At 46.0% G+C, this 12,400-nt stretch overlaps 1 protein-coding gene across 3 annotated transcripts in view; it reads right to left on the bottom strand.

The window, feature by feature from the left end:
- CCDC120 (coiled-coil domain containing 120) overlaps nt 1-10,711 on the bottom strand; it is a 64,755-nt gene extending 54,044 nt beyond the window's left edge. For 2 of the 3 annotated variants that reach the window (XM_030193994.1, XM_030193993.1), the window contains exon 1: nt 10,395-10,711. The gene's annotated coding sequence lies outside the window, so the exon portion shown is untranslated. The remainder of the gene's footprint in view (nt 1-10,394) is intronic. The other variant, XM_030193996.1, reaches the window with a different exon arrangement.
- Between the last annotated feature and the right edge of the window lie 1,689 nt (nt 10,712-12,400).

Here is a 12,400-nt window from a genome sequence, read left to right on the forward strand (position 1 = left end):
CACATGTTTTCACTTGGCCACAGATGCCAAATTTCCTGTATTGACCCCTCTGGAATATCACTCAAAGATATGAAGCAGAACTGCTCTTGGGTCTGCACTGTGTAACCCGGGTGACCCTTCCAGATGGGACCAAGGCTGTCCCTGCTTAGCTTTGGCGGATTCTCGTGAGCTGAGCTCGCCTGTACACCTCCTGGATCAGACTGACTTCCTCTCACTCAGTCTCTCCCTCCGTTGGTCAGGGTCAGTTTAGCCCTTAGTCTCTTTCTCCACCCGCTTCCAGAGACTTTAACACACTCAAAGTTCTTAGAAAAATCCTAGGCTTTATTGTTCAAGCTCTTTAAATCCAGTATCAGCTGTGACTTGCATCAGTTCCTCCAGCATGAATAGTTCAGCTTATTATTAACAGTCATTATTTCCAGCAAAGTTCAGTCCTATTTTCCACATGACAGTTGCTGACTCTGCTAACCCCACAGCACTATCTTTTCTAAGCAGACAGTTTCTGGGTTCGTTGTTTCCACCAGCCTTCTCTCCACTGGCTCACTTTAGCCTCCCCCAACATCCACAGTCTTGGCAGTACAGAGGCCACAAAAGCTTTTACCTTTTCTCCTTGAGTCTGAGCCCAACCAGCCACTTCCATCTCCTCCCACATTTCCCCCAGCTGTATCTCATTCTCTGGCTCAGAACTCATCTCCCAATCATTCACTTCCCCCTCCCCCTCCTGGGAGTCCAACTGACCCTGCAATGGCTTCTGGTGAGAGTAGTTTTTCCCCTGAACTAGCTATGTCACCGGTGGTTTGGCCACCAGAGGGCGAACTGCTCGCTTAGCAGGGCAGAATGAGGAAGGAGCTGACTCTTAAAGGAACAGTCACTCCCCTTTCTTCGTCCCAGCACTATAGATTGTTCACAACTGATAACCTCCACCTTTTGAGTAAATTCCATTTACCACTATCCCTCTGTTTATCACTCAGCCAATTTCTGATTTACTAAGACATCTTGGATCCTTTCCTAAGCCTGCTCAGATTAATCATCATCCACCTCCTACAGTAGCAAAAGGCCTAAATCTAATCCGGGGGGGGGGGGGGGGGGGGTCACCTAATCAAATTGATCAGATCTGACATAAGCTCTCTCTCTCTCTCTCTTTAGTACACTGATCTTCGCTATTTTTCAAGGGGGAAGGCCACTTTGGCAAAAAAAAAATAAGTCTATGTGAGAGCCAAGGCAATTGCTGAAGATGTCAGGCTGGCTGCTCGAGTGCATTCAGACTACCTTGTGTCTACTAAAAAACACAATATACTCCTCCAAGCTTACTATTTCCCTAAGCCAGTTTTCTCCCACACTCAGCACATTCTCACTGCCTATCCCCAAGCCCTTCCCCTCAATTTGCTCTTTCCAAAATATGCATTCTTCTCCAGTTCTAGTTAAGTCTCAACCATGTGGCTTGCTGCTGCCTGTGCTGAATCTGTTCTGTACAGGGACAGTCAGGGCCCATACTACATTTTCTGCTGCTCTGCAGGAAGAATTAATGTGTTGGTACAACTCTTATTCCTGCTGGAATTCTGCGCCACTGCACAGTACAAAATTTGTGCAGAATTCCCCAGGGGTGAGGGATTCAGCATTGTTGTGCAGAATCCTGCTGTTTTGTCCATGGCATTCAGGCCAATCGGGTGACGAGAAGCATGGGGAATTTAACAAAATCAAATACACCACAGTAGTACAGCGGCAACATCAACGGGGGCTTTTTTTTTTTTTTACCCTCACCCCTTTAAACATAGCAGTAAAGCCACAGTGCTGGCTGGCTGGCCCACCGCTGCTTCGCCCCCCCCCCCCTCACTCGCTGCGGCCTGCCTCAGTCCTCCCCTCGCTCATTGCACCCTGCCCCTCTCCTCCTCCCTCGCTCGTTGTGCCCTGCCCCCCTCCTCCCCCCTCGCTCCTTGTTGCGGCCTGCCCCCCCCCTCTCTGGCCTGCCTCTCTCTCTCTCTCGCTCCTCGTTGCAGCCTGCCTCTCTCTCCCCCCCTCGCTCCTTGTTGCGGCCTGCCTCTCTCCCCCTCGCTCCTCATTGCAGCCTGCCTCTTTCTCTCCCCCTCGCTCCTTGTTGCGGCCTGCCCCGCTCCCCTCCTCGCTCCCTGTTGCGGCCTGCCTTACTCCTCGTTGTGCCCTGCCTCGCTTCCCCCTCGCTCATTGTGGCTTGCCTTGTTCCCCCCTCGCTCGTTGCGGCCTGCCTTGCTCCCCCCCCCTCGGGGCCTACCTTCATATACCGTGGTGGTCTAGTGGCCTCTTCGGGGGCAGGAAAGAACCCCTCTCCCATCGCTCTGTGGCCGGCACGCGTCTTTAAAATGGCCGCCTTCATGCGGTAGCTGCTTGCTCGGCAGCCATCTGGATGACACAGCAGTTCCAGCCCAGAGCAGCTGCAGTGGGCAGGAAAGAGTGTGATTCTTTCCTGCCCTGAAGAGGACCAATGCAGCTCCTTCTCAAGTGGTGGATGTGGGGGGTGGCAGGAAAAAAAATATGGATTGAGTACAAGTTAGAGAATGACACGGGGACAAAGTTTGTCCCCGTCCCCACAAACTCTGTCCCTATCCACAGAAGCCGCGCTGTTTAACCACCCTTAAGATTTACCTTTGGGTTTAAAAAGCAAAATCATGTTCATAAACCAATTAAAACAAATGACCTTAAAATGTAAGAAAACAAAAGAGCAGATCACTAGGTGGTATTAATCAGACTTTATTGGAGAAATAATCGCGATTATTTCTCCAATAAAGTCTGATTAATACCACCTAGCGATCTGCTCTTTTGTTTGCTTCCACATTGGATTTTGCGGATCTGCCTTCTTGTTTTCTTGGCCCTTAAAATGTAAGAATACTGGACTGGTCTGGCAAGCAATAACGAAACAGTGATGGAATATTAATTCACAAAACAAGCACTAATTTTTCTAAGCATTCTACAACGTGTCAGTCTTCTCTAAATTCTTTTCTACGTTGGCGTTTCCATTTCTTCTCTCTCCTCTTGGCTTCTTCCTTTCCTTCTCTACATCTGTCTGGCAGTGACCTTTCACTGCAGGTGGGGGAGGACGAGTGCGTTACAGGACCTGATGGTGGCGGGGGGGGGGGGGGGGGGCAGGGAGAGCAGGCGAGCAACACTGGACTTGGAAGGAAGGGAGGGAGGACGAGAAAAAGGTAGGCATCTGTTTTACTGCAGGTGCAGGGGTTACCACTCCTGTGGGGCAGGGGAATAACCTCTTTGTGCACCCGTGGTAAAATCTTGTTTTCCCCATTCCTGCGGTTTTACTGCAGATTACTGCAGTTTACCGCAATTACTCGCTCCCGTGTCATTCTCTAGTATGAGTGCAAGGGGCTGGAAAAAAATACAGTGGATAGAATGTGGGTGCAGGGTGGGGGATAGAAAAAATAATGGATGGCGTGTGGGTGCAAGTGGGCTGGAAAAGAGGTAGATCCTATGGGTGCTGGGAAAAATATAGATGTTATCTGTGTACAGGGAAATGTAATATTGTTTAAATTATGACAAACTTGCAGAATTTGCAAATTTTGTGTGCAGAATTTTGATTTTTGGTGCAGAATTCCGACAGGAGTAAATTCTCCCCACCCCCACCATGGATGCCAGTGGATCACTTTAGGACTTTCTTTTTCACATAGTAACATAGTAGATGACGGCAGAGAAAGACCTGCACGGTCCATCCAGTCTGCCCAACAAGATAAACTCATATGTGCTACTTTTTGTGTATACCTGACCTTGATTAGTATCTGCCATTTTCACGGCACAGACCGGAGAAGTCCGCCCAGCACTACCCCGCCTCCTACCACCGGCTCTGCCACCCAATCTCAGCTAAGCTTCTGAGGATCCATAACTATAACTTAATGGGTGTATGAACATTGTTTGCACATGCAGTAGTTCGAAATGCTGTTAGATTTTACAGGCATTCTCGCAGTGCCAACTGCCAGGTACATTATTATAAAGTACTATAAAAACACTGCAAAAAGCTAATTCAGAGCCCACAGTAAACCTACCATACCATGACAGCACTGCCAGGACTCACACTGCATCAACCCCATCTATGAAAAAGCAGCATTACAAATATCATATTGGGCTACAGATTTCTACACAGAAACTACACACTAGCATAATATCACACAGACAGACCCTCAACCAGAAAACAAAGCTTTTGATTTAATAAAAAGTTTGCCTTCTCAAGATATTATTCAGTCCAGGGCTACTCTCCTAGTTTCTTTTGCATTTGAAATTTGTGTTCCATTTTATGCAGAGACTCTATGCTAAAATAACCCGACTCGTGGAAAATAACTTGACTTGAACAGTAGCCCACACTGAACATTGATAAATTTCTCCCTTAGGGCTCCTTTTACCATGCCACGGTAAATGGGGCCCTGTGTTGCATCGGCGAGTGGATTTGCCACACACCCAGATCCCCTTTACCACAGTGGATAGAAGGCAGAAAAAAAGGAAATGGCCGAACAGCAAGTGTGTACTTACCGCACAGTCAGGGTAAGGGCTTCCGCGTTAACCAGGCTGCGCATGGCGCTGCCCGATTACCGCTGGGTAAGCCCCCTGCATTAAAAATAAAAACAAATTTCCCATCGTGCCAGAAATGATGCACAGTGGGGGCAGCACTACCACTGGCTCCCACGATAGGCCGTCAGTAGTGCTGGATTGGTATGCGCCAACGCCGGAGTAACTCTACCGTGGAATTGTAAAAGGGCCCCTAAGCAGGATAGAAATAGGTTTATTTCTTTTGTTCCTGCACAGTTGGAAAAATTTCTTAGTGATTGACAAATGATAGTTTTGTGTTTGTTGATAATATGAAATATAACATCATGGAGGGTATATAGGTTAGACATTGATGCAGGCGTATAAGTATGGTTTATTCCACTAAAAACTGCTTTAGGTTATTCCTGGAATTATCCATTGTTCTCCAATTAATGTGAACTACAAAATGATACTGATAAAGAAAAACTATCCAGGATGGACATTTTTTCTTTGAATTTATATTCTTTTAATCGTCATTTATACTCAGGGTTGTATTCAATCTGTATTAAAGTTTTCAATAAAAAAATATTAAAAAATAAAAAGAAATAGAAAACAAGGGACTACAAATTAGAAATATATAGACAAAAGTTTGACTTCTGGGGGCTTTCAATTAAACTATGCATGCAGTGCAGCACTGAAGAACTAGAAACAGAAATGCTTTTCCTCTTGTACTGAACAAAATACAAAGATATTAGAGAAACACCAGTTCCCAAAGATATTATTTGGAACAAGTTATTTTTGCTACCTTTATTGTCTGGGCATTTTATTTTTCCAAAATACGTTGGTCCCAGTCTTTCTTTTTCCTCCCAAGATTGAAACAGAGAAACACAACAGCAGATTAGGACCAAATGGCCCATCCAGTCTGCCCATCCTCAGCAACCACTATCTCTTCCTTTACCTTATCAGCTGTCAATTTGCCATTTCTCCTTTTTCCTCACTCCTCCTGTCTGTCCATTCCTTCCTTACATCTGTCTGATACTGATCTTTCCCTTTCAGCTTTCTTCTATTTCTTCCTTTTCTGTGTATCCAAATTATAGTCACCAGTTCAAGCTCCCTCATTTTATCTTTCACCTACCAATTTTCCATCTCCTTCCTAGCCCTCCCATTCCCCATCTCACTCCTCCCCTTGGCCTCTTATTCTCATTTTTCATCACTCCCTCTCCTCCATCCACCCTCTGTGTTTGACCCCTTCCTAGCCTTCATCTTCATCTCTTTGCCTCACCAGCCCTAGCTCCTTCCCTGACATCATTCTCCCCATCCCTATGTTTGTTTGGGGTTTGTTTTTTTTAATATCTTCCCTCACTGTACAACTACCACATTTCTCCAACTTCCCAGTTTTATTTCTATCCTCCTTTCACTCTCTCCTTTCCAAATCCCGCCTCCTCATAGCCTCTCCCACCAGTCCAGTGTTTCTCTTTCTCATGAACATTGCAACCTTGCTTTATTTCCTATCTGAAGTTCTATTTCACATTCCCCGGCTCAAAGCAGCACTTAAGCAGCCTCAAGACAAAAGACTGCAACCAAACATGAAGTGTTCAATAAAACACTGCTCACTACTGTGACTTGGGGAATGGGAGAACTTAATAGATCAAAAAAAGCTGGGTTTCAAGTTTGTGCAATCACTCCTCCTGTCACCAGGCTGGGGCTTCACTTCATGCTGATTCTGCGACCCTGTGCAAGTGCATGGCTTGCATAGTTGGTTGTGCCCATGGGTAGCAGAATGGGGTGGGCCACAGGGGCCCCTACCCCATTCATACTTTGTAGACCAGAGGGAAACCACAACACAAACCAAACATGAAGCAGGAGCCGTGAAGTGGGCCACAGATGGAACCACGAGGCACAAAATGGAGGAAGCAAGTTTATTTGAAGGACCCAACATGGACTGTGTTTCGGCAAATGCCTGCATCAGGGATCAAAATAGTATGTCACAAAGATATAGTACTTCCTATGCGAATGCAATAGTCAGTGTTATAATGTCCAACAAGCGAAGGTAGCTGTCTAACAGCATACGCTGTGACATACTACTTTGAACCCTGACACAGGCATTTGCCAAAACATGGCAGTGTCAGGTCCTTCAAATAAACTTGCTTCCTCCATTTTGGCTCCGCCTCATTGTTCCATCTGTGGCCCACTTTGCTGTTATTGCTTCCCATCAATATTTTGCCAAAGCAGTATCAGCAACTAAGAGTTTGAGGACAGGGTTAGAGATTAGTTGGAGGGGCCAAACAAATCAAAAAGATGTTCTGCTGCCTTTGGTTGTGCCAGCCCTGAGAAAAGTGTGTACATGTGTGTGAAGGGAGTGTGCACTGCTGCATCTGTTCTGTGGTAAGGCTGTGGGTGAAGGAAGCCTGTGCTGCTGCTACCTAGGTTGTTTCTGTTCTGTGGTGAGACAAGTGTGTTTTTGTGTGCGAAGAGAAGCTTGTTTTGGTGTTGTGCTGTCTCTGTTCTGTGGTGAGACGAATGTGTTTTTGTGTGCGAAGGGAAGCTTGTTTTGGTGTTGTGCTGTCTCTGTTCTGTGGTGAGACGAGTGTGTTTTTGTGTGCGAAGGGAAGCGCTGTTTTGGTGTTGTGCTGTCTCTGTTCTGTGGTGAGACGAGTGTGTTTTTGTGTGCGAGGGAAGCTTGTTTTGGTGTTGTGCTGTCTCTGTTCTGTGGTGAGACGAGTGTGTTTTTGTGTGCGAGGGAAGCTTGTTTTGGTGTTGTGCTGTCTCTGTTCTGTGGTGAGACGAGTGTGTTTTTGTGTGCGAAGGGAAGCTTGTTTTGGTGTTGTGCTGTCTCTGTTCTGTGGTGAGACGAGTGTGTTTTTGTGTGCGAGGGAAGCTTGTTTTGGTGTTGTGCTGCCTCTGTTCTGTGGTGAGACGAGTGTGTTTTTGTGTGCGAGGGAAGCTTGTTTTGGTGTTGTGCTGCCTCTGTTCTGTGGTGAGACGAGTGTGTTTTTGTGTGCGAGGGAAGCTTGTTTTGGTGTTGTGCTGCCTCTGTTCTGTGGTGAGACGAGTGTGTTTTGTGTGCGAGGGAAGCTTGTTTTGGTGTTGTGCTGCCTCTGTTCTGTGGTGAGACAAGTGTGTTTTTGTGTGCGAGGGAAGCTTGTTTTGGTGTTGTGCTGTCTCTGTTCTGTGGTGAGACGAGTGTGTTTTTGTGTGCGAGGGAAGCTTGTTTTGGTGTTGTGCTGTCTCTGTTCTGTGGTGAGACAAGTGTGTTCTTGTGTGCGAGGGAAGCTTGTTTTGGTGTTGTGCTGTCTCTGTTCTGTGGTGAGACGAGTGTGTTTTTGTGTGCGAGGGAAGCTTGTTTTGGTGTTGTGCTGTCTCTGTTCTGTGGTGAGACGAGTGTGTTTTTGTGTGCGAGGGAAGCTTGTTTTGGTGTTGTGCTGCCTCTGTTCTGTGGTGAGACGAGTGTGTTTTTGTGTGCGAGGGAAGCTTGTTTTGGTGTTGTGCTGCCTCTGTTCTGTGGTGAGACGAGTGTGTTTTTGTGTGCGAGGGAAGCTTGTTTTGGTGTTGTGCTGCCTCTGTTCTGTGGTGAGACAAGTGTTTTTTTGTGTGCGAGGGAAGCTTGTTTTGGTGTTGTGCTGTCTCTGTTCTGTGGTGAGACAAGTGTGTTTTTGTGTGCGAAGGGAAGCTTGTTTTGGTGTTGTGCTGTCTCTGTTCTGTGGTGAGACGAGTGTGTTTTTGTGTGCGAGGGAAGCTTGTTTTGGTGTTGTGCTGTCTCTGTTCTGTGGTGAGACGAGTGTGTTTTTGTGTGCAAGGGAAGCTTGTTTTGGTGTTGTGCTGTCTGTTCTGTGGTGAGACGAGTGTGTTTTTGTGTGCGAGGGAAGCTTGTTTTGGTGTTGTGCTGCCTCTGTTCTGTGGTGAGACGAGTGTGTTTTTGTGTGCGAGGGAAGCTTGTTTTGGTGTTGTGCTGTCTCTGTTCTGTGGTGAGACGAGTGTGTTTTTGTGTGCGAGGGAAGCTTGTTTTGGTGTTGTGCTGCCTCTGTTCTGTGGTGAGACAAGTGTTTTTTTGTGTGCGAGGGAAGCTTGTTTTGGTGTTGTGCTGTCTCTGTTCTGTGGTGAGACAAGTGTGTTTTTGTGTGCGAAGGGAAGCTTGTTTTGGTGTTGTGCTGTCTCTGTTCTGTGGTGAGACGAGTGTGTTTTTGTGTGCGAAGGGAAGCTTGTTTTGGTGTTGTGCTGTCTCTGTTCTGTGGTGAGACGAGTGTGTTTTTGTGTGCGAGGGAAGCTTGTTTTGGTGTTGTGCTGTCTCTGTTCTGTGGTGAGACGAGTGTGTTTTTGTGTGCGAGGGAAGCTTGTTTTGGTGTTGTGCTGTCTCTAATCTGTGGTGAGACAAGTGTGTTTTTGTGTGCGAGGGAAGCTTGTTCTGGTGGTGTGTGTGTATGAAGTTTGTTTTGTTGGGGCAATGTGTGAGCTTCCATTGCTACTGGCTGTGCTGTATCTGTTCTGTGGTGGGGAAGTGTGTGTGTCTCTGTGTCTGGCAAGCTTGTACTGCTGCTGCCTGGGTTGTATCTATTCTGTGGTGGAGCAGTCTGTGAGGTAAGTTCATTTGGCACCCTACCAAAATACCGTATTATAGTTCTTCAGGCAGTACAAAGATTTGTCGCTCTATAATCTGAAATATTTGCTGATTAACATGTCTCAGCACATTCATAATCTGCTAAAGTGCTGGCATCCCTGCAAGAGGTCACAGAGGGGCCAAATCTTTCAAACGCAATAGCTGTCTAAACTTAGTACTGAGGCCCACCGAGATACACACTCAACTCTTCAGTTCAAATTGTGTTCTTGCTTTTGTTATTCCAGTTGCTTCTGTATGCACAAGAGACTCTGTCTTGCTGCACCACACCCTGTGAGGGAGACATTGCGTAGGTGAAGGGTTTGCCTGGGATTAAGATCATTATACGGAGATGCTGACAGTTTTATGTAAGAGGAGCAGCTGAGGCCTAAGGAGTTACCCCAGTGTGATTTCAGTTTCCCAGTGCAAAGCCTCACTGGGACTGGCCCTGCCTGTGTGGATAAGTACCTCCTAGGCCTTGACCAGGATGGCAGTTATGCGGGCAGTAAAACAAATTACAGATGGCAATGGAGTATTTGCTCAACTGAGGAAAAAAAGCAATATGTTTAACTGAGTGCACCAGATATGTGGAGGTAAGAGGAGGGAGAGAGCAAACAAGCCCTACCAATGAACAATGTGTTTTTCCTTTGACCCTACTGACATGCAGATGAAATCCTCCATCCCTCCACATCACTCCCAGGCCACCTGAGAGCAAAAGACCTGCTTCCTCCAGCTGGAATAATGTGTGCACAGTAATAAGGTAGACTTGCATTTTTTTTCAGACAACACAATAATACCTCTGCAATATTGCCCAGAGGCCACCCCTGACAGCAAAGGTTACCCTGCTTTCTTCTCTGGCTAGAATCAGTGTATGAGGGTTGCAACTGGAATGGATTTGTGCATAGTGATAGGTAGGCCTGTTTTTCTTCAATCAACACATTCATGGATTTGATATACCACCTTTCTGTGGTATAACGAAGGCAGTTTATATTAATTATATGCAGGTACTTTCTCTATCCCTAGTGGGTTCACAACACAGAAATATCTGTACAATATAGCCCAGAGCCCACCCCTGAGAGCAATGAGTGACCTCTTTCTGCCCTGGCTAGAAGCAGAGTACCTGCTGCATAGTACTGCCTTCTCCTCAGGCTGGAACTTGAATGTATGTGTGGCAGGGGTAAAGGGGACTTGCCTTTTCTTCAGATCACAACACATGAAAAACCTCTGCAGCCATTCTAGCTGACCCCAGCAACTCTACACCCTAGTATCCTGCAATCAGTACAAAAGAATGATGTCGTGTACTCACTTCTTTAAACTTCCAAGTCCTCACGCTAGCTTTCTGGAGATCAGCTGCTCCCGGCGTTAGCTCCTCAAGTCTCCCTTTGCCCAAGCCAGCTAGAGAAATCCAAGGAGACAGCCATCAGCACCTGCCCGAGCAGCCCGGACTCTTTAGGTAAGGGAACCTCGAAAAAACCATTACCTCCCCTATCTGGTTTTGTGTGTCTCTCCCAGTAAGTTTCTGTTCCCTTCCCAGCCTGTCTCTCTACTACAGGGCGCCTGCCTGCCTTCCCTTCCTGCTGCTGTCTCCACCCCCTTAGCAGCACCTGATTGATTCGGCAGCGCAGGGAGTGCCAGGGAAAGGAAGGATATGAGAGACAGCCATATACTGTTAGACTAATAAAGTTTCTTGGTGCTGAAAGACAGGCAGAGAGACCTACGGCTGAAGAAACTCCCCTCCTGACCTGCAGGCACCACTTTAGCAACTTTCTTCAGCTACATGCCTGCAGGGGAGGCACCAACCTGTCATCCGTATATACTGTATAAGAAATCAAAACTGGCAACAGGCAAGCTATATGTGTGTCAGCTTTTGTTATGGAACTACTATCATATGACGATAAGATAGTATAAATCTCAGCTACAATCTTTATTTTAAGTACCTACGACTGCCTCTTTTACAATCTCCCCAGTTTTTATTTCCGTTTTTGATCTGCCACTTGTTTCTTTCTAGGGGTGGAGGAATGCATTCTGGACTTAAGGGTAAGAGCCTGCTTTTTACTCTTAGCTCTTCTTTGAGAAGTTTGAAGAAAAACGTGTTGATAAAACTTAAGCATGCCCCTCCGCCTCAGCATTGCCTCTATATTTGTCTGCTGTGCAATGCCTGATGCCCTTTACAAATTAGTTTTATCAGTTACTGCACATGTAAAATGTTCATATGTATACGACTACCAAAAGAAAAATGACGTTTTAAAATGTTGGCGATCGAATCCGGGAAGAGCGGTAATGGGATAAAGAAGTTTATACTGTTCTGTGGGACTAGCTTGCCGCACACCTTGTAATTTACACCAGTTCCTCATCTCAGTCAACTGTTCGTATAATTTGGCTTTCGTTTAGTCATCAGTTTATCCCAATAACTGTAATATCTATCTTGTCCTTAAATGTTTGATTGTGTTCTATGAACAACAGCGTGAGCATCATATCTCTATGATGTTCTATGCAAAGTGTATTGTTTCATTTATATTATATATTGACATTGTGAGTATCTTACCTATTGCTCTATGAATGTTTTATGTCAAGCACTTCTAGCTGTACACTGCCATGGGTGAATCTCTTCTTAAAGGTGGTTAATAAATCCCAATACATAAATCTTCGTTAGTCATACGTTTATATGTAATAGTGATTCCTCTGGCTGCTGTGTTTATCTGCTCTATGACTCCCAGCTCACATTTGTCTCTGTTCTTCTGTAGTTCCACTTCCAGGGTTTGCTGCTTTTCGTCAAAGGTTACAATTCTGTGGCATCTTTGTCTGCATTTACCCTCCCCCCCCCCCCCCCCCCCAATGCTATCAAACCAATCCACAGGTTTTAGGGTTTCAATGCACTCCATGCAGATTCCCCCTCCCCTTTCCTGTCTTGCTTGCTTTGGGTTGTAACTACCATACTGTGCATTTTACCTCAGTGCTTCATTTCCATCCTCTTGTCATCAGGGATCTTTTGTGTTCACCTCATGCTCTTTTGAATTCTGCTGCTACTATTTTTATCTCCACTACAGGGATTCTCAGACCAGTCTTTGGGACACATCTAGCCAGTCAGGTTTTCAAGAGACCCACAATGAATATGCATGAGATAGATCTGCATACAATGGAGGTAGTGCATGCAAATTTATCTCATTCGCATTCTTTGTGTGTATCCATTCCTGAATACCTGATGGGCTCCCTGTGTCCTGAGTGAAAACTCTTGCGCTACCACCAACTTCAGGCGGGCATGCCAGGTATCTACCACCTTTCCATAAAAAAAACATTTTCTAATATTGTTCA

This window comes from Microcaecilia unicolor, chromosome 2 (genome assembly GCF_901765095.1).
Source record: "Microcaecilia unicolor chromosome 2, aMicUni1.1, whole genome shotgun sequence".
Lineage (NCBI taxonomy): Eukaryota > Metazoa > Chordata > Amphibia > Gymnophiona > Siphonopidae > Microcaecilia > Microcaecilia unicolor.